Source organism: Chamaea fasciata, unplaced genomic scaffold, assembly GCF_029207755.1.
Source record: "Chamaea fasciata isolate MVZ Bird 193981 ecotype frontalis unplaced genomic scaffold, bChaFas1.0.hap1 SCAF_7, whole genome shotgun sequence".
NCBI classification, from domain to species: Eukaryota; Metazoa; Chordata; class Aves; order Passeriformes; family Sylviidae; genus Chamaea; species Chamaea fasciata.
Window position 1 is genome coordinate 54,940,636 of NW_027094092.1, and position 22,741 is coordinate 54,963,376.

The window sequence follows — 22,741 nt, forward strand, 5'->3', positions numbered from 1 at the left end:
AGGGCTTAGAGGTGAAATGTGCGAAAACAAAGAGTTTGCTGGTTGGCCATGCATATTTTGAGATTTATGGATTGTAATTTGCACTGTATCCCAGGCAAAAGTCAGTGGGCAGACAACACAGAGAAATGGGAACATTGGTGGAACAAGTGGTCCAGCAGTTTTGTAAGGAAAGCAGTGAAATTCCCATGAAGTCTTCTCATATTTTCCAGATTGCTTTTTTTCAAGAGTATCTTCGATCTCCTGTCTGTGGTAAAAGTCTAGCTGAGGTTGTAAGCTAACAGGAGTTAAGTCCTTGAGGTATGGCAGTGTAGCATGTCTTTCTCACAGCTCCCACTCTGGAGATCATGATACTACCCCATGGATATCAAAAAGAAGGTGAGATTAATCTCTCCTCTGGCCCACATTAATTAGTTTCCCAGAAAAAGGAACAATTAGCACCACTTCAAAGGACATCTGCAATCCTTGTGCTGGGACTGGGTTTCTCCATGTGATAATTCATGTCCTTTTCTTTACCTGCCTGGTGTTTGCCTTGCCAGTCTCTGTCTGTACACATCTGGAGTATTTAACCTCGTGCCACTGGGATTTTCCACCTGATCTGCAGTGACATTCATTCCACTGTATTTTCCCCCTGGTATTCAAGCCCTGATGATTTTGCATTCATTTTCACATCTACTGGCTCAAGGAACATTGCCAAAAATGTGACTGTAAACATGCTGTCATCCCAGAGGCAGCAAGATGGTGACTCCGTGGAGGTGGAGAACCAAACACAGGACCTGAGTGTATGGTGGTTTTAAACCTATTCTTCCCTACAATGGAGACATTTTCAAGCCAATCCTGCTGGAGATCCAAATCATTAGGTCATTATCCCCTTGCCAGTCTGAAAGTGGCCATGTGTGTAGCCCCCACCACTGTTTACTGATGAGCCTTGGTTCTCTCTCCCACTCAGCAGCATTCTTTCATGGTAAGGTTTGTCTCTGTATCTGACTATACCCTGCTGCCTTCCTTTGGTGTTGTGTTGTTTTTTTTTTTTTTTTCCAGGCTATGCATGTGTTTATTTCCTTTGAAGTTCCTAGTAAATAGGTCATTCCTTCCATCCTCTTGTCTATACCAGTTAATCTATACCATTACCTGTTTGTCTGCACTCTTTTCAGAAGGCCCTGCCCCAAGTGGTATTCCTATTAGCACTTCAAAAGAGGATTGATCTGGGTGTTTTTAATGAATTATCAGCTGTAGCTTTATATCAAACTACCATCCGAGGAGCTCTTCTGGATTACTCCTCTCCACAGCCTCTGGGGTTACTGCTTTGACCTCTCCTTAGTGAGCAATGTTACCCTGTGGATGTTTCTGCACTTAGATTTGTTCAATTTCTTGCTATTCCCACTATGTCCCACTCTTCATTTATTGAAATCCCTTTAGGATGGTGCATCTAATAAATGATTTGCAATTCACACTCCAGCTGAGTGTTATCTTTGAATTTGATTGATGTATTTTTCTTCTCCTTCCTCAGTGCTACTGCAGATGAATATAATGTCCAACTCAGCAGGAGTCCCTGAGGAGCCCAACATGGCAATATTTATAAGCATACTCCACTTTCTATTGTAGGGGCTGATTTTAATCTCTTTCATTGTTATTCTCTGCATCCACCCTACGTGTTTCTTGTAATGCTTTGGGCCTGGTCCAGCCGCTGTTAAAGTCAACTGTGTCTGCATGGAATCCTTTAGGGATGGATCAGGTTCTAAAGGAACGTTATGTCTGAAGAAACTGGGTAAAATTACTTACTGAAATCAAGAACCTTTCTGCAGAAGAGTTCTCTGTAAAACCAGTTGTCTTGTCAGCCAGTGAACCCTTAAGGGTAAATTTACTGAATGACTCAAGGGACCATATCCCTTCTTCCTCCCACCAGCGTGTCCCACCACGCTCTATACTCATCCCACATGATGGATAAGCAGCTGCTTATCCTTCACTCTCCCCACCCAACACTTCCCACTCCACGTGGTTTTCCTCCTCCCATCAACACTGTGAGTATAATCTGTCTATAGAGTCTATCACTTGGGTGCAACTTCTCCTCTTAACGTGACCTCTCTGTGTTTGTGACACATTTCTGTTTTGTTCCTCCTGCAGAACAGCTAATAGTGTTTTCTGATTATTAGAGACCAAGTTACACCTGGAAAGGATGCCAAGTTAATTGATCTGTAATTCCCCTTTAGGAAAAGAAGAGTGATGTTTTCCCTCTGCCAGTCACCAGGGCTTCCTCAGTTCTCCAGGAGCACTTGAATATAATGGATAATGGGCCTAAGAGTTTTTCAGCTAATTCCTTTAATACCCTTGGGTATGTACCATCTGGCCCTCTGTGCCGATTTGAATGCATTGTGCTCTTTATATTTCTTTGCTGTTTCTTTAATGATTTTGCTAACTCCTGGCGCTCAGTTTCTTGGCTTGCCTTTGATTGCTCATTACACAGAATGTTTTTAAAGGAATTTTAGAAAACTGGAATAGGTGACCTTTTTTCAGCTCACTGTATCCATGGCAGAAATCAACTCGCTTTTAAAATTAACCTTTCATCAAGAAGCATTGTGTCTCAAAACTTTGAGCTGAGATTATTAGCTTTTATCCTATCCAAGCAAGACTGCATCTACAGGACATTTCCTGCTATTTGAAACAGAAAGGCATTCAAGAGAATTTTCTTTAAGAGCCTATATCCAAGTTTTGTCCTGTCAATACTGGTAGGGAGTTTTTCCTTCTTTCTATTATGTCCTATCTTCTTTCTCTCTCCAAGTGCATTTCTGTGGCCCTGCTTACATCCTTCAGATACTTGTAGACTCAAGCCTGCTATTTTCTTATCTCTTTTCCAGCTAATATCTAAGCACGACTTCATGAATCAAACCCACTCCAAATGATCTCTTCATGTCTCTACTCTCCTTTGAGGCCTCTGACTTTGCAGTGTATGGCATTGAGATTCCAAGAAATTAACAGCAACCTTCCAGCCATATCTAAGACAGGCAGATTAGGGTAATGCCCCCTGAGGATGGCAGGGAATTTCACAATGCCAGCTGGCTGCCAGAAGTTACACAAAGATTCTCCTCCTATATCACTTCCCAGCTTTCCTTAACATGACTGCTTCTGAGTGTCCTTTGGCGATATTTTTCCCTGAGTGATGGTAGCCCACATTGTTCCACTTTCATGATGTTATTTCCTGGCCACATTGCTTATCTCTCTAGGTACCTCAGGGTAAATTCTCTGTTCAATTACACTCAGATCTCCTCCCATTTTAGCATCAACACCATCTTGCTGTTCTGTGAATTTTCCTTGCTTTACTTGCTTGTGACATGCTTTCATTTTTCTCCAGACTTTTCTTTCTATTATCCAGTATTCTTCCCTGAATATTTTCCATTTTAAATGGCTTCTATAGGATTTCCTCTTCCTTTTTAAGGAAAATTTAAGGATTTCGTTTCTTTTTTTAAAAACAAACAATTTTTTCCCTCTTTCTACATAGACATATTTAGACATGACAGGTTTATACCTGTCTATCTCTAATACATAGTGTCCTTGAAATAGGTACAGACAGCGATGGGTCTACCCACATGCTGAAAGATGGAGTAAAAGGTAAGTAAAATTCATCAGATGAAGCAACACAAGTGGGTAGCACAAAGACCAGGGCTTGGTCACAGGATGGTTTTGACTTGAGTGTGGATCATTCCCTGTACAATCCACGGAGGTTGGGAGAGGACAGTCTTCCTTCTCTCTTGCATTTAGGTGGCATCAGATGAGGGCAGTTGTGGTTGCCTTCCCTCCACCCTTTGGGGGATTTTCATGACATGGACCCCAGAGCTCCATTCCTTTGGCACATCCAGCGAGGTGGTGTCTGGATGAGGACAGGTCCATGCCTGTCAAAATGCTGGATGGGAAGCAGAGCAGGATAGGACATTCAGTAATTTCCCTGAGCCTTCGGGCTACAGAGAAAAAATGACCCCCTTTTTCTTTGCAGAGACAATAAACAAAAGGCTGCATTAAAACCTTTGTTTGCAGGAGATCATGAAGATTTCAGGATGCCGTACTCCCCTGCAGGGGGAGGGATTAAGAGGGTTACAGAACAGATTTACAAGCCCTGGAGAGAGTCAGTATCCAACGGAAATCTTTGGCAATCCCCTTCCCTTCCTCTTCTGTGTCTCACCCTGGCTTCTGGTAACACTTAGAACAAAACCACCAGCTCTTGCTTATTTTAATGTGTTCTCTGTTTTACCCTGAACCCAAATGAAACATCAAAGGTTTGGCTCAAGCACTTGCAAGTAAAAATAGCTCTAAGGCCAATATATTTAAGGTCCTTGAATGATATCTCTGAAATAAGTCATCCTAAGCCCATGAGAGGGGAATGGTGTTGTTTGTTGTGTGTGGTGCTGATAGCGGGCAGTACTGACATGTAAAGAGCAATGGGTGATACTGCAAAACAAAAGGAAGGTGAGAAAAGGGGCATGAAGACTGCATTGCTCTGTATTGTGGAAGAAGACCAAAATACATTTAAGATAAAAGTCAGTTTCAAGCTGCTTTTATTTTCTTTCCAATCTGATCCTACTCCCTTCTGAGAAACGTAGATTTGAACGTGTCTTTCTTGGTACAGGAGAGAATGGTAAATCTTGGTACATCCTTGGTGCACGAGGGTATGACCCTGTCTCTCCCACAAAGTACTGATATATGTTTATAACCATCCAGGACTCATTTATTCCCTGTGACGTGCCTGGTTTTGAGGTAGGATAAATCAAGGCTATGAAGGCATCAGGGACATCCCATTGCAGTCCTTTTGAGTCAACCTTTTGTCTCCATTGCTCTGCATTTGAATAAAACACTATGCTTTTGTTCTCTGTTACTACAAACTTCTGTCCTAAATTCCTTTGCTTCACAAGTAAATAACATTTTCTCTTTCCATCTTCTAGTAACAAGGTGAATGCACCTTTGCAGTCATTAATCCACACTGCCTTCACATCTGCGACTTGGGCAAGGACAGTTTGAGCCACCGTGATACCAATACCAGGTGGGATTTTCTGGAATAGATCAGTGTAAGTCCTGCCTTCCTTTGACCTGATGTTTTTCACCCCCATTCTCCAGCAAATGGTTCCTAAATCCAACATTTCTAATTAGGTTTTCTCAGATATGATGGAGGCATATCATCTCAGGATGTCAACACAGGGTATTCCACAGATTCCTGCCTGTCCTGGCCAGTCCTGGCCTGTCCTGGCAGACAATTTATGAAATCCCTCGAGTCATGAAGGAAGCTTTATTTACTAGGAAGGTACTCAAAAGAAGTTGGAAAGTATAGTTGATTTTAAACACACACAAAGACTGATGCATAGACAAACTCACTGAAGCGAATCCTTATGGCTCACCACTGAGGGACATGAACGCGGCCATATGGAGCACATGCAGGTTTCAAACCACTGTGTGTGAGCAGTGCAGCTGAGTCCCGTTAGCTGAACCAGAGAAAAGGACAATAATGGGTCAAAACCAGCCAGATACACAAGGGGTAAGTGCTGGAGGGTGTGAAAAAACCCCAGCCTTATGGCCCTCAAGGCTGCTCAATTAACACAAGGGCTTGCTGCAGCTATTTAAGCAGGATGAACAAGATAAAAAAGGGCCTGTTGGTGTTGGATGCTGAGGCAGTGTTTAAGACATCCCTGACTCACAGCTCACAAGCTGGGACTCGTTTTGCAAGTTCAGTCCCTGTTCAGATAGGATCAGGGAATGTCTCTGGGCTGGATTGCGAAGGAAGCAGTCTTGCCAAATATGCTCTGCCCACAGCACCGTCCAGACCCGTCAGATGATATTTCTTCTAATTTTACTAATGTATGCTTGGCCCCAGTTCCACGCTACCTGAGGCTACAGCTGTAATAAAAACACAGCACACATGCTGTGGGTGGGTGCATGCAGCTGGTGGGAGTTGAGGCACGTGAAAGTGAAAAACACAACCCTTTCTTAATTGCAGGAGAGGAATCAAGAAATAATATTCTGCTGAATCCTTTCCTTCTCCCTCTCTCTCTGTGGCACACCCTCACCCATGGCCCTGTCTGTCACCAGAGAAGATGACAGCAGGTTTCCTCTGTGCAGAGACTGTTCCATACCTGAGCAATGCTGACATTTTCAGGCAGAAGTGGGTCTTGTGTTGCCCCACACAGCTTGTGTTCAGGCGTGGCTCCTACATCAGGACCATCCCACGTACCCACGTTGTGGGTTATGCTGGTGGTTGGGGTGTTGGTGATCCAATCCCTAACTGAGGATGGAACCATCACACTGCTGTCTTGCCATGATCATGCAGGACATACACTCCTGGAATGGAGTGAAAGAACCCTGGGCATGCATTTGTCTCCTACCCATGAACTGTTTCCATGAACCCTTCTGGTGGAGGTGGGTTGGGCTGCAGCTCTGGGCTGGGTGAAAATCTTACTAAGCACCTCATGGGTTTAGAAAGTTTGAGTTCTTCAAGCCACGAGCCCTCACGATTATGGCAACTTCTAACATCCCTGCTGTGTCTGTAGAGAAGAAATTAAAACAGAGGCTCCAGGGAAGGCAAGGGACTTCTGGGGAAAAGAAAAGCTAGTTCCAGGAAAGGGGCAGAGAGGAAGTCCTTCTTGCAGCCCTTATTTCTGTTCTCAGGTTGTAAATACAAGCACTAGAGGGATACTCCCTCAGAGGAGCAGAACATGTTGAGGTCCTGGTACCATCCTCACCACTGAAACCAGCCAGCCACTACAGCTCTTGACCTCCCTGCCACATTGTCTCACCAACATGTACCCCTGATATCACTTGTTGGGGGCCTTGTTCTCTGACACTATTCCTACTGGAATCTCTTGCAGAAGGAATCAGCACGGATTAGAGAAACCTGTAGGTATTATTGGGAAGGCAGTTTGTGTGCTGGGAAATTTGGGATCTTTATGGACTTGCAGAAGTTTCTAGCTTCTGACATTAGGCTGAATTCTTTTTTTCTGAGCTTATAGTGAACACTGCAGATATTAAGAGTACTTTCAGTCTAAAAATTTGTATTCACCACACATAGCACAGTCTATTTGTGTTGACTTTCAACAACGCTATTTTATTTACTGGGAACATTTTTTGTTGGTTGATATTTAGCAGCTCTACCTGCTGATGCCCAGCCCCACAGGATGATATGCAAGTAAAGATGATGCAAGAAATAGAAAATGGTCACTTCCTTTTTCCACTTCTTCTGATTCATTTCACACACTTGGTATATTAATGATTGCTTTTTTCACTGGTCTGTGCTGTCTCAGATGCCTTAAAAACACTTGCTCAAGCAATGTGCTGTCACATCAGAAGGAGTTTCTTTTCCTTGCTCTCTCCAGGGGAACCTCCACCCCTCTCTAGGAAAAACACATGAGATGCTAAGGCTTCAAATTTATGGAGCCTGGTTTAAAAGCCAGGATGTCTCCTGGTCTTAAGGGAAGGGAAATGACCCTTGGCTTATTTTGCAGTCACTCCTTTTCAGAGAAGGAAGTGCTAATAAGCGCTCACTTGAGGCACAACAGCTTAGCACAAATGAAGGCCAAAAAGCAGACACATAATTGCTGTGAGTGGGAACAGAGAAGCCAAGGAGAACATGTGAGAACTTTCCCTTGTGAGCAGTGCTCTGTGAGCACATATGCAGTCACAGTACTGTCTGAGATGGGAGCTACCCAACAGCCAGGACTGCCCCAGGGATCCTGCTTCCCCTCCCAAAGCAGCTCACTTGGAGCTGGGGATGGTCCATGGTTGCAGCATGGGCGAGCAGATAGAAAGGCGAAACAGCACTGGGAAAAGGAAATGCCTGAAAAACTTCACAGATGTTGGTAGGAATTCCACAAGGAGACAGTCCATCACATGCTCTGCAGATACATGATCTCTTAAGCTGTATGAAAACAGCTCTGAAAACCCATCCTGCCCACCCAGGGGAAATCTCAAGTGGGATTTCAAAGCACAGCACCCTTAGGTTCTTGAGAGCCCTCCTGGAAGAATATCAGGGCATTTGCTTTCACCGTACCCAGCACCTTCCCCTTGAGGTGAGCCTTCCCACAGCCTTCCTGGTGGGGATATCTCCTTGGCTGTGACACCTTGGAGTGACCCACCCTGGTTTCCCCTCCACACACCCCCAAAGTGACCATGCTCAAGGTCCCACAGAGCACCAACCACAAAACAACATGAACACAACATATGATGCAGCTGGAAACAAGAAAGGGCTATTAGTTTGTCTTACCTGGCTTGGCAATCACAGACCATTTGATTTCACAGGAGTACTGAATCCAGCAACTTGGCCAGGCAAAATATCTTGATCCTCTCAAGACAATAATATCTCAGTCAGAATCTGGGAATGGAATGGACTGATCCTCAGCAGGGGCAGAAAAAGGCTTGGGTGAGTTGTGCCTCTGTGACACCATCAGGCAACCTTCAACTCACTACTGTAGAGGAAGGAAAAATGAATCAAGATTCTTGTTCTCTGGTCTGAGGATAAAACCAGTTTTGAACCTCAAACAGAATATTCACTTTGACCCTCAGCAAGTCAGAGTTTGGAGTCAAAAGGGGATGTGGAAACACTGCCATGTACAACTGTTGCACCACTTTTCTTGTTGCACTTCCACTTATTTCTCAAGAATGGTCCGCGACCCTTTTGGCCAGGATTTGCCAGTGTTTGTGGCTAAAAGTTCAGCATGATAGTGGCTAACACCCTTATCAGTAACTTCTAATAGTTCCCAGACAATGTGTAAAATTAACATAAGTAGTTTCTTAAAGACTTGATGGACAAAGGCTTGTGCATACCATTTTAATACTATAAACAGCTTATAAGAAAATCAGTTATGAGGTAGTAAATCTAGGAGTCCCAGGCAATAAATTCTTTTGTGTTCCTCATTTCTGTGCCTTTTTGTGTGGTTACGAAGTGTCAGAAGGGTGCATGCAAAGAAAGGTGTCACAGATGCGTGCAAACACACATTCCCACCAGACTTTTCAGAGATGATGCTCCTCTCTAATGTCCTTGTATTGGAACAGGGAGGGAATGGCAGCACCTCTGCCTCTCCCCAACAAGCAATTAATGAATCAACAGTGGGGATTATTCTGTTGGTGCAGCCTCACTTTGAGAACCATGTGCTGTTCTGGGACCCAAAATTTAAGAAAGTTGTTAAGGTACTTGAATGCATCCAGAGGAGGGCAACAAAGCTGGTCAAAGGGCTGGAAAGAATGTCCTGTGAAGAACAGCTGGGGATTTGTGGCTTTTCCAGTTTGGAGAATAGGAGACTGAAGAGTGAACTCATTGCTCTCTGCAGCACCCTGAGGAAGGGAAGAGGAGAGGACGTGCTGATCCCTTCTCTCTGGGATCTAGTGACTGGGTGCATGGGAATGATTCAAACCTGCTGCTCCAGAAGAATTTCACTCTTGACATTACAAAATATTTCTTTACTAGGGGGGTGGTCAAACACTGGAATGGGATTCCTTGAGAGGTGGTTGATGCCTCGAGGCTGTCAGTGTTTAAAAAGACATTTGGACAATGCCCTTAATAAGATGCTGTAACTTCTGATCAGCCCTGCGGTGGTCAGGCACTTGGATGATCATCATTGGTCCATTCCAACTGAAATAGTTCTGTTCTATTCTATTCTATTCTATTCTATTCTATTCTATTCTATTCTATTCCTTTTAGCTTAGCATTCAGCTGCTGGCAAAGGCCCCTTCTTGTCTTCCACACAGGCCACAAAGTTTGGTTGTGGTTGGGTTGTTCAAACTGAGTCCAAAGAAGGAACTGTTCGGTGATTGTACTTTGGTGAGTCCAACCTGCCAGCCAAGCCACCTACGCTCATACTCTGTCCAGGGAAAATGACACCTGGGCATTTCCAGTAAGCCCAGCATCCTTCCACTGGCTGCTGCTGGGAATTCCCCACTGAATCATCCACCCCTCTGCAGACATATACGCATTTCCTTCTGCTTCCTTCTGGAGAAACCAGTCTGTGTGCACCCTCTGAGAGCATGTGAGGTCTGAGAGCAAGGCCAGTCAGCCAGGTATGGGACAGGCAGAAGTGTGTTTTTGGGAACACTTCCATATTCAAATTTTCAAATTTTCAAAATTTTCAAAACTTTCAAAGTGAAAGTCTGAAACTTTGTACTGTCACATTGGGAACTGGAAGTATCCTGAACTTTCAGAGGGAAGTGGTAAATGACCAAAAATTATACCTTTAGAATGCACCACCTCCTGCAGGAGGCATGAGCTTGTATTACTGTAATATTCTGAAGACTCAACCATGTGTGTGATAACCGCATTGAGGAAAATTGCAGCTGGCCTTCCTCTCCATATTGTCCAGGAAGAAGGAGAGCAGGAGTTGGATCAGAGGGCAGAGTATTCCCCACACCATGCAAATTTTCCCTGTTGCACATACTCACTTTACTGAAGAGTAGTGCCAGTAGTTGGATCAAAGCACAAATGCAGAAAAATATCCTTCTTTGCTACAACCAAATGGGAAGGTGAGGCTCCTCACTGCAAGGCTGAGTTTGCCAGGCTTCATGCTGTTTGCTTGTGTTGCACCCTCACTAGGAAGACTCAAAAGTTCCTCCAGTTCCCCTTGTTCAGTTCTCTTCCAGGTGGAATCACACACCCACCATAATTATATCACTCTTCAACCTCCAGTTTGAAAAGCAAAGATTATCCTGGCCCCCAAAGCTCATTTTTCATCTGCAGCCTGACTTCACTGATCTTCATTTACACCTTCTGGTGTCTTCATGTCCCCTCACTGCCCTAGCACAAGCCACTGTGGTAAGAGATGTGAGATTACTTTCCTGATTACATGTCACTCCACCTTCACCCCTCTGTGAAAGAGCCAGACATTTCTTGTCACACCTCTGCACAGAAAGCATCTCTAGACATTGTTGGCACCACTTCCCCAAGCAGTCTTCCATCCTGTGGGCAGACCCAGGGTTTGTCTGAGATGGAGAGCTTGCAGCCATGCCAGGTTTCCCAGGTAGCATGTGCCAGAGCATATGTAGTTTAACTGAACAGAAATGTAAAGAACTGGCTGACTATCCCAGCCAATTTCTGCACATGTTCCCCAGTAAAATTTTCAAATGAGGTCAAGGCATTTGGCTCATTGTCATCTTAGAGTTCCCCCACCAAACTGAAGGGTGTCCAGGCAGATGACAAACATTCCATCTGAGCAAAGTGGATCACCAAAATCCACCACTGCAGCACAGCTGCTTTGGACTGGAACACAACAGGTCTCTCAAGCCAGGACTGTTACACAACCATTGCCTAGAAAGGAGAAAATCAACAAAACTTCTCCAGTTTAAATTACAGCAAAAAAATTAAGTAAATTAAAAGTGGGCTCAGCCAATGACATTCAGACTCCAACAGCTGGGAACAGAAGGTCCTGGTGGTTCTAGTGGCCACAAGCCACCAGGAAATTAAAAGTAGCTTTCTCTTTGGGAGTCTGGAGACCAGAAACACCATGGCCCCTACCAGCACTGAATTAGTCCTAGGTTGACCCCACCTGACAGAACTTCCTGTGACATCTGGATTTTCTTTGGATGTCTCTGCCAAGTTGCAGCTTGTTCCCAGCCTGCTGAGTTCACGAGACCTAAACACACATCTGCCTGGGAGCTGGCAGTCTCAAAGGAGAGAGTTCTACTGAGAGCTTGGCTGTCCTTTTGCCAGCAATCCTGTGGGCACAGATTGAGCACCGGCCCCTGGGGATGGTCCGGACTTCACTGGCAACAGCAGCCCCACACTGGCCATGGCAAGGTGGCTTGGAGGTGGCCAGGTCCTGTCCCCATCCCTGACAGCTCTGCCCAGGGGGGTGACACACACAGAGCAGCCTGCATCCAGTCAAGCTCCAACAGGATCCACTCTCAGCGAGGGATTTGCCCTTCTTTGCACAAGCTGACTGTGCAAAGGATGGTGAGTCATGGCACCTGGGGGGCAGCTGAATGAACAGGGCTCCCCGGGACAGATGTGCCTCTGTCTGTCCAGCACATTCCCTGCAGGGTCAGGGGCCAAGCTTGCCCTCAGACACTAACTCTGGAAGAATTTTCCCAGTCTCTTGTGCAAACTCCCACCCAAGCAGAGCCCTTTCCTGTGGATTCAATTAAAATTTTGGTGCCCTCTGCAAACCACAGGGCATCTGCATCGTAACATAAAATCAGATCTGGTTTGAAAAAGTTTTATCCTGTGTCAGGGAGGCCCTACAGGACACAGGGATGATAAGGACACGAGCAAATCCCTGACAGTGATGGGTCATGGTGTCTGGCAGAGCTGACTGGGGCATCCACGCTGGCGGTGGCACAGTGGGTCACAAGCATTGCAGGTTTCCTCCGTAGCACAGCAGCCTGAGCTGAGCTGCACTTTGGAACAAGAAAGCAAAGCCCTGGTTTGGTGTTTTTGTGCATGTGAGGGTGTGCCGTGGAGCCAGAGTGTCTGGGACTGCCGTGGCCAGAGGAAGCCGCTGCGGCCGCTGGCGGAGGAGGAAGTCGGGAGAGCTGGGCTTTGCTGGAGAGCAGGGGTGGTGGAGGGGGGAGCTGGAGAAGGGAGCCCAGCCTGAGGAAAGAGCACGGAAGGAAGAGGCTTGGAAAGTGCTCTGCTGATGGAGACATGGGGGAGAGGGCTGAGAAAGGATCTTGTCCCTGTAGAAGGCTTTTGTGAGGTGTGGGAGAAAGGGCCGAGGTTTCAAGATGGAGGGACTGGAAGGAGCAGGAAGACACAGCTGGGTGAGGTGGAAGATAGCTTCCAAGTGGAAAATAGTCCAGGAAATAGTGGCTGGAACTGGAGGATGAAATCCAAGCATACCAGGAGATACGGAAAATGTCACTAGTGATCAAAAGTCATCATTCAGAGCTGCTGAAATTGTGTGTGAAATGAGAGGCATCCTGGAGCAGCCAAGATGAACAAAACCCAAAACCTTGCCCCCAGGTATCTGTAGCAAACATGCAATCGGTCTTGCCTTGTAGACTCATGGCTTCATTTCACCATCATTTTTGTTTTGCTTGGTTAAAACCCTTAAGCTTCACCTGGCACCATTTAAATCTGATGAAAACGAGCAGGAAAGCAGGGAATGGGCACATGGTTTTTGCTGGAAAATCCCCAGGTGTCTGTACAAAAACAGAGAGCAGACCAAAGCCATGCAGTCAGGAGCAGGCTGGAAACATCCAGCAGTACCTGAGGCACATCACCAGCATGTGCTGCAGACATCTCTTCCACTGCATGGAGGAGCCAAGCCAGCAAATATTGGTGTACACAGTCCCAAGGGCAGCTGGGCATGGGGCAGTACCAAGGCAAGATTTCTAGGGAGCTGGGGCAGGAGGAGACATCTGCTATGTCACAGCCACAAGACAGCCCCCATAAAGAAGTCAGGTAATTGCTCTCTGGTTGTGAGTTTAACCAGCCAGTTCTGCTAAACCAGATACAAGTATGCATGTCCAGAGCAGGGTGACAAAGCTGGGCAAGGGTCTGGAGCACAAGGCCGATGAGGAACAGTTGTGGAAGCTGGGGTGTTTAGCCTAGAGAAAAGAAGGCTCAGGGGCACCTTATCCCTCTCTACAACTCCCTGGGAAGAAGTTGTAGCAAGGTGGGGTTCACCTCTTCTCCAGGGTAAAAAGTGATGGACAAGAGAAAACAGCCTTGAGTTGTGAATGGATTGGATGCTAGGAAAAATTTCCTTACTGAAAGGTTGGTCAGGCACAGGAAGAGGCTGTCGAGGGAAATGGTTGAGTTACCATCCCTGGAGGCATTTAAAAGATGTGTAGATGTGGCACTCAGTGACATGGTTTACTGGTGGACTTGGCAGTGTTGGGTGATTATCTTAGAGGTCTTTTGCAACCTTAACAATCTTGTGATTCTAAGTGCTTCCTGCCCAGCCCAGCCCAGCCCAGGATTAAAAGCTGTGTTTGTTGCTGTGTCCTAACACCTATATTCCTTCGAATGTGCCCTGGAGATGTCCTAATCAACTACTGATTGAGTAAACTCCCTACCCAAGGGCAGAGCAGGATTTAGCAACAGCCCACAATGCAGTTGGCAGCACACAGCAGGGCTCTCCTGTGCATGGCTGTCCCTTGGCTTAGGCTCCTTGGTCCCTGGCACTTGCTGCCATCAAAGGGTTTGCAGAAATACAGATGGAAGATGGCTGATGACACAGGTCAGCAGTGTCAGGGCTGATCTGCAGAAATGCTGTGTTGGGCTCAGACTGGCTGGAGTTCAGAAGAGATATGTGAGTGAAAGAAGAGTGTCTTGCTGATGTGGTAGGTAGCTCCTGGGCTGTGGGCTGAGTTTCTCATGTTGGCATCTGATGTGTACCTAGTGAGGTTTAAAAACAAGTAACTTCAAGAACAAACAGAGAGGCAAAGCTGAACTGCCTGGGGTTGCCTGTCTTGTGACTGGAGACTCCAGAGTCCAATAAAACACGAGATGCGGCTGTGGCAGGGCTGTTACAACATCTGTAGGCACCCTTTGTGCCTGCTGTGGTTGAGGTCCTTTTGCTGCTTTTCCCTGCAAGCTAATGAGGTTTTTCTCTCCTTAAAGCAGAGGCAAGAATTCACAGAAATAATAGGAGTGCAGCATATCTGAGTGCCATTCCCTTCTGCCAAGTGTTTGTTGCAAGCAGCCAAAACGATCAAAAGTTGACCTGGAGGGGAAAAGAATGTTACAGACATGTTTGCAAATCCTGACTAAAGACACTGCATGAAGCAAAGCTACAAAATTGTAGCTTCTTTTTAGTTAAGTAGAGTTTTAGTAAGGAGTGGTATATATTGTGGCTCGCACATACAGAATTTTGATATATTAAATATTTCTAAAATTATATGGCACTCTGTTGTGTGTTATTATAGGTCGATTTGGGATTTTTACCTGCAACAGCCCTAACAATTAAATCTGTATAATTCTTGCTAAACCATCCTGCAAGGTCAGAATTGTGGTCCGTGCTTGAGCAAAGAGAAGAGCTGAGGTTCATGAAGAACAACTTGCCAGGCTGGAAAACATTTATCACCTGCATTCTCCCATCACACATGGGAAAACAGACACTGTTTTTCCTGACCAGCATTTTTCCTGGTCTGCAATATCTGTATTGAATACTGTCAGCCTTTGGAAGGAGGTAACAATGTCACAGGCACTGAAGTAATTTCTAATAGCAATGGAAAGTGTCCAAAAATGGTTTCCTGTAGATGCGATCTAAGTTCACCATTTCTGCTCCTGGTGAGCAACATCTCAGGCAGTTCTGGATGTCTTCTTGATTTTAAAATGTGACTTGGAGTGTGTTAATGTTAATTATGAGTACCAAGAGCATTACAGGTTCTTCTGATTTAGATGGAAAAGCAAAGTATATCCTGTCTTGTTTCATGATTCAGCCCCGTAATTGGTAGTTTCAGTTCTGATGGCAAAAATCACCATGGTAGTAGAGATGCAGAAATAGTAAGCTGCTGCTCAGATTCCCAGCCTGATCTTTACTGTCGTAGTTGTAAACCTGAAACTTGTACAAAATAAAAGCGGTATCATCTTTCTTAGCAGACAGGAAGTTTATAGAGCATAATATACAATTGCCCTACAACATGTATTCATTTCTTTAGTAAGTCTGTCACTAGAACTTTCCACTAAATATGGAAATTTTAGTGTAAATGTATTAAACATTTGTCATTGAAAAACATTAGCAACTATATATGCATAAATGTTTCTGCAGACATATATGTGTGTTTGTGTATATTTGTATATATATATCTATATATATCTATATATAGATATATATATCTATATCTGCCCACATATATACATACATGCCTAGAAGCTCATATACATTTTTTCATAGGCTGGCCATTTCTCACTGCAAGAACCTTCTGTGAGTGCTGTATACAGGTATTTACCTGCTAATATATATATATGGTGTTCACACAATGGCTCTTACCAGCCCTGCCTGCCCATGACTGCATCCCCTCAAGTATTGCTGAGCTTTTACAACCTGCTTGAATAGCAGAAAATGAAGATCTTAATTAAGAACAGTCAGCCTGGCCTGATTGATCTTAGGCACATTTCTTTCTGCTTTCAACCTGAAATCAGCTTTCGATGAGGCAGGGAGGAAAACCCAGTGACAAGCTGGTAAAGGATAAGGAATGTGCTCAATACAGAGACCCAAAGAGAAATAAAGGCTTGTGTTTCATCTTTAGGCGTGAGGTAGGAGCAAATCTGTGAAATACTTCAGATAGAGACATAATCATAATCTGAACCTTGTTTTCTCTTAAAACAGCCCTTGCTCAGGGAACCTGACAGAAAGGTCTAGAAATGAGAGTGATGCTGAGTATATCCAAAGATATACTTTTATATATATAGACTTTTTATATCTCTAGACTCAATGCACACGATGGACAGTGAGCACCTGCATGTGTTGGACAGCTGTAGATGTAAAAATGTTGTCAAATTTTGCACAGGTGCAATAGAGAACCATGGAAATGAGCAGGAAGTTGCCCAAAAAGCCTGTTTGGTTTCACTCAAAGAAAACTACGTGGACAATTGGTAAGTAAGCTCATTTCCAGGGAAATGGTGTATTCCTGCAGAGGTTTGGAGCCAGGAGGGACTGAGGCACAGGGTGATGTAACCCCACCAGCTCAGATCAGAAAGCTGCACTGGTCCAGTGCATCCAATTTTGTATGTTTGACCCCATTGCAGCAGGAGTGGTTTCTTCTGCACCCACTATTACCAGTCATGTTGGTGCCTTAAGTTTTAGCTTTCTTGTTTTTCAGAGTCTGTGCTGCCTAGGGGTGCAGTTCTGAGCCTCATATTAAGTGCCAGTAAGCTCTCTTCACAGAGTAGGTAGACAAAACGAATCCCTTTTCTGCTGAAGACCAAGGACAGCTTTCAGGCCCAAAAGCATAAACAACTGTGGACTGAAGGGAGCAACAAGAAGGATGGGATCTCACAACCTGAAGTTGTAATTGGACAATTAAACTCCAATATGCAAATGGACCAAAACTTAAAAAAAGATAAGACCTTGTGCCCACTCAGCCATTCTTAGTCCACCTTGGGCGTAGCCCTGGTCAGACCCTGTCCTGCCCAAGGTGGATCCTGGAGGCCTTTCAGTAAATACCTACTTTATTCACTATCTCCGTCCAGTCTGTTTCAAGTCAGCCTTCCCAAGGCATCAGTGTGTCACCAGTGAGAGTGTTCATTCACTGCAGCAAACTGGGCAGGGAGTTGCTGGTATCTGCCTCTCTGGTCTGGCTGGAAGCTTTGCTGCAGCCTCAACATGAGCTCAGGGCTCTCTGGAAGAAACACCATGACCTGCAGCATTCAGGGGGCTGGCCTAGGTGACCTAAGTGCCCCCTTTGGCCTTAGGCTCTCCGAATATTCCTGTAAGACCAACTGCCTTAATCCCTTACCAGAGAGGTGGGGGGATACTGATCTTCCCTCGTAAGACTTTCCATCTCTATTATGGCACACAGTCTTAAGCAGCTCACGTTCACCCATATGGCCAAGCACATACTTTGCATTTGTCTTCTGCTCTGGTGTTAATGATCCTACCAGATGCATTCACAAATTCACCCAGCATGTGCAGTCCTTTTGGAATTGTGCATCGGGTAAGAGATACTGGCTTCCAGGAGCTGAGCGTGGGGAGCTTGTGGGGAGCTCTTGTTGACTTGTTCCAGCAGTTTGTGGAGAACAAAAGAAATAGGTGAATTCTCTTCTTCCCTGCAAAATTTCCTGCCACTGACACAAGTGTTTCTTCAAACAAAGGATTTTTCCCCCTCCTCAGATGTCCTCAGACACTGAATTTGCAGTATCTGATAACACACATTTCCATAGCAACAAATAGTGATGACCCAAACACAGGATTATGTGACTTCACTCAGAGTTGAGCAGAATATTAACAAGGATACTGATAGCTAATACTTTCCACTCTGTGGCACCTCCCTGCAGAGGATTTCAGGGAGCTTTACGCACATCATCCCCAATTTGCAGATGGAGGAATGAAGAGGAGAAGCAAGTGATCTATTCTAAGACCAAGAAAAGAGGCTGGGCTCAGAGTGCCCAGAAGGGAGGGAGGGAGGAGAAGGGTCACAAAGACCAGGTCTTCTGGACTTCAAGCAGCAGTGGAGCTGTCAAGGTCAAGTTCCAATTCCTGAGAGCTGCTTTCTTTGGGATAACACATATACCTCTCTGCTTCCCATCCCCTTTCTCTGTTCTCTCTGAGGGTTCTCTGTGGTAAAATGGCATCAGTAGGTCCAACTAAATGGCATCAGTAGGTCCAGCTGCCTTCTGTTAGTATTCAGTGGGCTGGTGTTACCTCTCCCTAACAAGCCCCAAAAGCATAGAGGTTTCCTTCACTCAAAGTGATTTTCTTCAAGTGATGGGAAGGCAGAGGCAGTTTACAAACACAGGGTGCCTCAGACCTGAAATACATGAAATGCAGCTCCAGGAGTTTAAACTTCAGCAAAGGGACATTAAAGGAGCAACTGGATGAGCAAGCATCATGCAATGCTCTGCTGGAGTCAAGGGAGGAGGGAGAGATCCCACTGTCTGAACTTGCACAACACATGGTGGAAAACAACCTGTATCTCACTGACGGCGAGTTGAAAAGACTGTTGCATCTTCAGAAACTCAAGGAGCCTTTTAATTTCAAAAGAAATTTAATGAAAATGATAAAAGGAAGCACATCCCTATCTCTCCTCCTTCAGATAATTGGGTGTAAATACCAGCTTCTTTTTATGCATCAAACCTTTTATCTGTAATTAGAATTGGCTTCATCCAGATCCACTGGTATCCCGTGCTAAGAGGGTTCTGGTGGTGGAATAAAGTGCCATGTGATTATTTATTTACTCTTACAATACGTGTCAGAACAACTTCGGGAGATTTGTCTGGGTTTGGAAGTAGAGCTCTGAAGGGCTGCTCCAGCTGAAGCCCAGGAGGAGATCCCTCAGCACTTCTCTACAATACCATGCTGCCATGGTTTTCTCCCTGTGTTCAGAGAACAGGGGGAATTCATTCAATGAAGCACTTGGGCACGAATTTACATCCAAGTATTGTAGAAAGTATACCTTTAGAAACCAGGGGAAGTTAACCACATGCTTAAACCATGCTTGAAAAATCCTGAGATTTTTTTTTTTTGGTTTACTGTGTGTTTCAGAAAACCAATAAAGCTTTGAAAAAGCAGATCAAGTAAAACATGTTTTTCAGTCCTAGTGATCTGTTTCACCTGGGACTACTTGAAGACTTCTTTTACTGGAAAATACAATGATAATTCAGAGGAAAAGGGACTAGTGTTGAAGATGGTTTTGGGTGTGTGGGTAGGATAGAGAAGCAGGGACTGGATGCTACCTGTATGCCACAGCCCAGTGAGTAGGATGCCCACCTACTGAATGGGAATCCCCTTTTGCTGTACTGGGAGAACCACATAAACCTTCATTATTCCTTCCATGCCTCTGGGCGAGTGCCCAAGCACCCATCTTGCAGAGCCCTGGTTGCATGAAACCTGTTTTTCATGGTCCCTCTCAGAAGGCTGTAGCTTGCAGGGAAGTTGTCAGCTATCCATGTGATGTGATCTCAACCCTGCAGCAAACAAATGGTTTCTTAATATTAGTAATACTGAGCCAGATAAAATGAGAAAAGGACTTTTCAGACCTGAAAATATGTTGTATAGTATGAGAGCACACAAAAAGTTGTCCTGAACTCAGTCTGCATCCTCTCACCAGAAATAAGCCTCCCATCACCTTTACTACCTCCCATTTGAGAGGAGGGTTTTTTTTTAAAAAAAGTACTTTGTGACTCTCAGGGCCTTTTAGAGGGAACTAATAATACTCTGTGACAAAAGACCTGACTGGGTTTAGGGTGGAATTTCTGAGTGGCAGACCTTGCAGATGATTTGAGACAACCCCATATCCAGTTGCTGTTCTGGTTCACAAAATGCTATGTATAACACAAAAAGGTGCAGAGTAAACCAGCTGAGTGTTAAAGCTCTAAGCAAGCTCATAAATTAACATCCACTATGAAAGAAAATACGTGTGTGTTACTGCACAGTTATTACACATCTCTGCTGGAGAACAGCTGCAAAATCCCTGGGCAGCTACTGGAGCCGCGGGCTACGCTGCACAACTCAAAGGATTTTAGCTATGGCTCATGTACCCTCTAGGGAGGCAGACTGGGCTTTGGAAAAAAGCTAAAACCAAACCAAACCCACAGTAAACCAGTCTTACTCTGGGCTTTCTGCATTTGACATGAGCAGTCAGCCTGTCAAGGGAGAATTCCTTCAGGTTATAACTCCAAAACAGGTTTTCTTGTGGCTCATTCTAAAGAACAGACATTTGCTATTTTTGAATAATGTAGGGTGTTGATGATAGAATTTGCAGAACACTGTGATACTGATGGAAAGTAAATTTGTCTTTTGTCCCTGTGGCTGGAATAAAGTCAACAAAAATGCTGTGTCCAACAGGATCCTGTCACATTTGGACCTGGATGCTAAAATGTCTCCAAATTTTCAAGTGAATTCAGGGAGAGAAGCATTTTGCATGGCAATCCATTTCCTATCACCGGACACACTCTTGCTACTAGTGCCAGCCTAAAAAAAAATTAGGGAAAGAGGATTTTGTATCAGTCAACGAGCTACCTAAAAACTGCAGAGTAAAGCCGAGCATCTTCCAGATAAATTCAGCCCAGCAGTTAGAAGTGACTTGGAAGCCAAAACACATTAGGTTGATGCCAAAAGCAAGCTGCAGTGCATCCTGCTGAAGTCCAGAGGGATCATCACACCCTGAGCTGACGGCAATGGCCTTGCAAACACCCACCACCAGCAGCAGCAAAAGTGTTACAAGGAAGAAGCCTGTCTGGAAACCCAAGTGGATCTCTGTGTCCTCTGATACATCCAGATAAGTGGACCAAACAAGCCATCTGAATTCCTGGACAGATGTCACCCACATTCCCATGAATTCCAGTGGGGGCTCACAGCAGTCCCCATGAGTTAGGACCGTGTTGGCAGACCTGTCTCTTATTGTTTTCTTCAAGTAAAAAGCAGGATATGACAGGCTGAATTTTGCCCTGAATTCTGTGGATAGCATGACTCAGAGACTGGGATATTTCGGGGGCAAAAGAGATCAGTGCTTGCTGGGCAAAGGGAGCTCTTTGCAGCAAGGAAGCTGCTGCAATTAGGCCTCGCCTTTAGGGAGCTGACACTCAGCTGCAGCGACAGCCAGAGACTTTTCCTCCTCTCCAGGACACTGCAGACATTGCTTCAGTTAATTTGGTGAAGAAACACTGCAGGGGAAGTGACTTTGATGTTTCCTGCAGGAAAGTATATATAGACCAGCCAGTGCCTCGTGCTTTACACGCACAGCCAGGTCAGGGTGGATTTTACACTCAAACACGCAAGGGTTGTAGCATAATGGACCTGTGTGTGAGGGAGGGAGGGACCAGAGGCTCAGATGCTTCCTTCCCCACCCTGACCCGGTTGTGGCATGCACATATCTTGCTTCTTCTTCCTAAAGATCGCGGCCATTTCCAGCTCCGTGCAGCACTTCCCAAGGGCTCAGCTCCAGGCTTCCAGGCTGCTTACTATGCACCAGGCTTCATTTCCACCACTCACATTACATAGAATATTCCTTGTTTCTAGTTGTTTTGGGGTGGTTTGGTTTTTTTGTTTGTTTGTTTGTTTGTTTTTATTGAGATGGAAGAAAAACTAACTTTGGACCACTTAGATCTTCTGCAAAGAAAGTGCTTAATTTCTCTGCAAGTTGCCTAAGCCCTTAAGAAAAACTTAGGAGGACAGGAATATGAAAAGAGGTTGAGAATGGAGTGAAAAGAAGGTGTTTCCAAATGAAACAAAGAAAATTCAAAATCTTGATTGGCCTTTTCATCATCATCTTCAACCTCCCATATCTGCCTTCTACACTGCATCCCTACACAGAATGTGTTTGCATTCAGCTAGGCCAAAACTTTTGGTAAATTCCACCTGTTTGCATGAATAGAAACAGAAAGCCCATCCAGGTCTAACACTTTAGTCAGAAGGAAGCCATAGGTATATTTTTCTTTCCTAAAGTCATAATTAAAGCTTTTTCCCATCAAATCCTCCCAGGGGTAGAGACTAAGGAAAGGCCCAAATAGGGGCTGAGCTGTAATATCACTATTGCTCAGTGGGGAGGCTTGTCCCCAAGGTAACTCACACTGGAAAAGTTTGTTTGCCATAAAAGTAAACAGTGCTATAGTAACCTGCCCTTTGCAGAATGGCCCATGCCAGCAAATCTAGTAATTCCTTGCATTCACAGAAGTAACTGCAGGGCAGATGCACCCAAACTGCCTTAAAATGACTCATTTCTGAGCAGCACATTGCTCAGTGCATGCTCTTGTTCGAGGCTTATGCCACTGTTCACAGTCCTTGCCTACACTCTGCCCAAACAATCCCAGCTGCTCCTCTCCTAGCTCCTCATCTGGGTGGTTTATCTCTTCATCATGTTTCCCACTCTTTCCTGACCTAGTAGGCCATGAATTCCAGTTTCATGCTTTTTGGAGCCTTCACCAAGACTGTATTTTTCTGGCCTTGTAGTCAGTGCCTGTCTCACTGGCTTCTGGCTCTACCTTGTACCAGGGCTCTCCCTCTGACCTGCTTTGCCCCCTCATCTCTTTCTGCCTCTTTACTGCCTGTTCCCTCTGCCTGGACCAAGCACCCACCATCTCCTCAGCCCCTAGAAAGGGCATCTTTGCTCTATCAGGAGAAATGTCCTCCAGCCCCCTCTGCCGAGGGCTCCTTGCCTCTCTGCCCCATCAGTCCTCTCC

General features: G+C 45.1%; 1 long non-coding RNA gene across 3 annotated transcripts in view; it reads left to right on the plus strand.

Moving 5' to 3' along the window:
* LOC136292772 (uncharacterized) overlaps nt 1–16,452 on the plus strand; it is a 67,909-nt gene extending 51,457 nt beyond the window's left edge. For 2 of the 3 annotated variants that reach the window (XR_010721957.1, XR_010721959.1), the window contains 4 exons: nt 2,208–2,329; nt 3,556–3,603; nt 4,929–5,026; nt 16,414–16,452. This is a non-coding gene — a long non-coding RNA (uncharacterized lncRNA). Of the gene's footprint in view, nt 1–2,207; nt 2,330–3,555; nt 3,604–4,026; nt 4,111–4,928; nt 5,027–16,413 lie in introns of those variants that run through there. The other variant, XR_010721958.1, reaches the window with a different exon arrangement.
* The last annotated feature ends 6,289 nt before the right edge of the window (nt 16,453–22,741 follow it).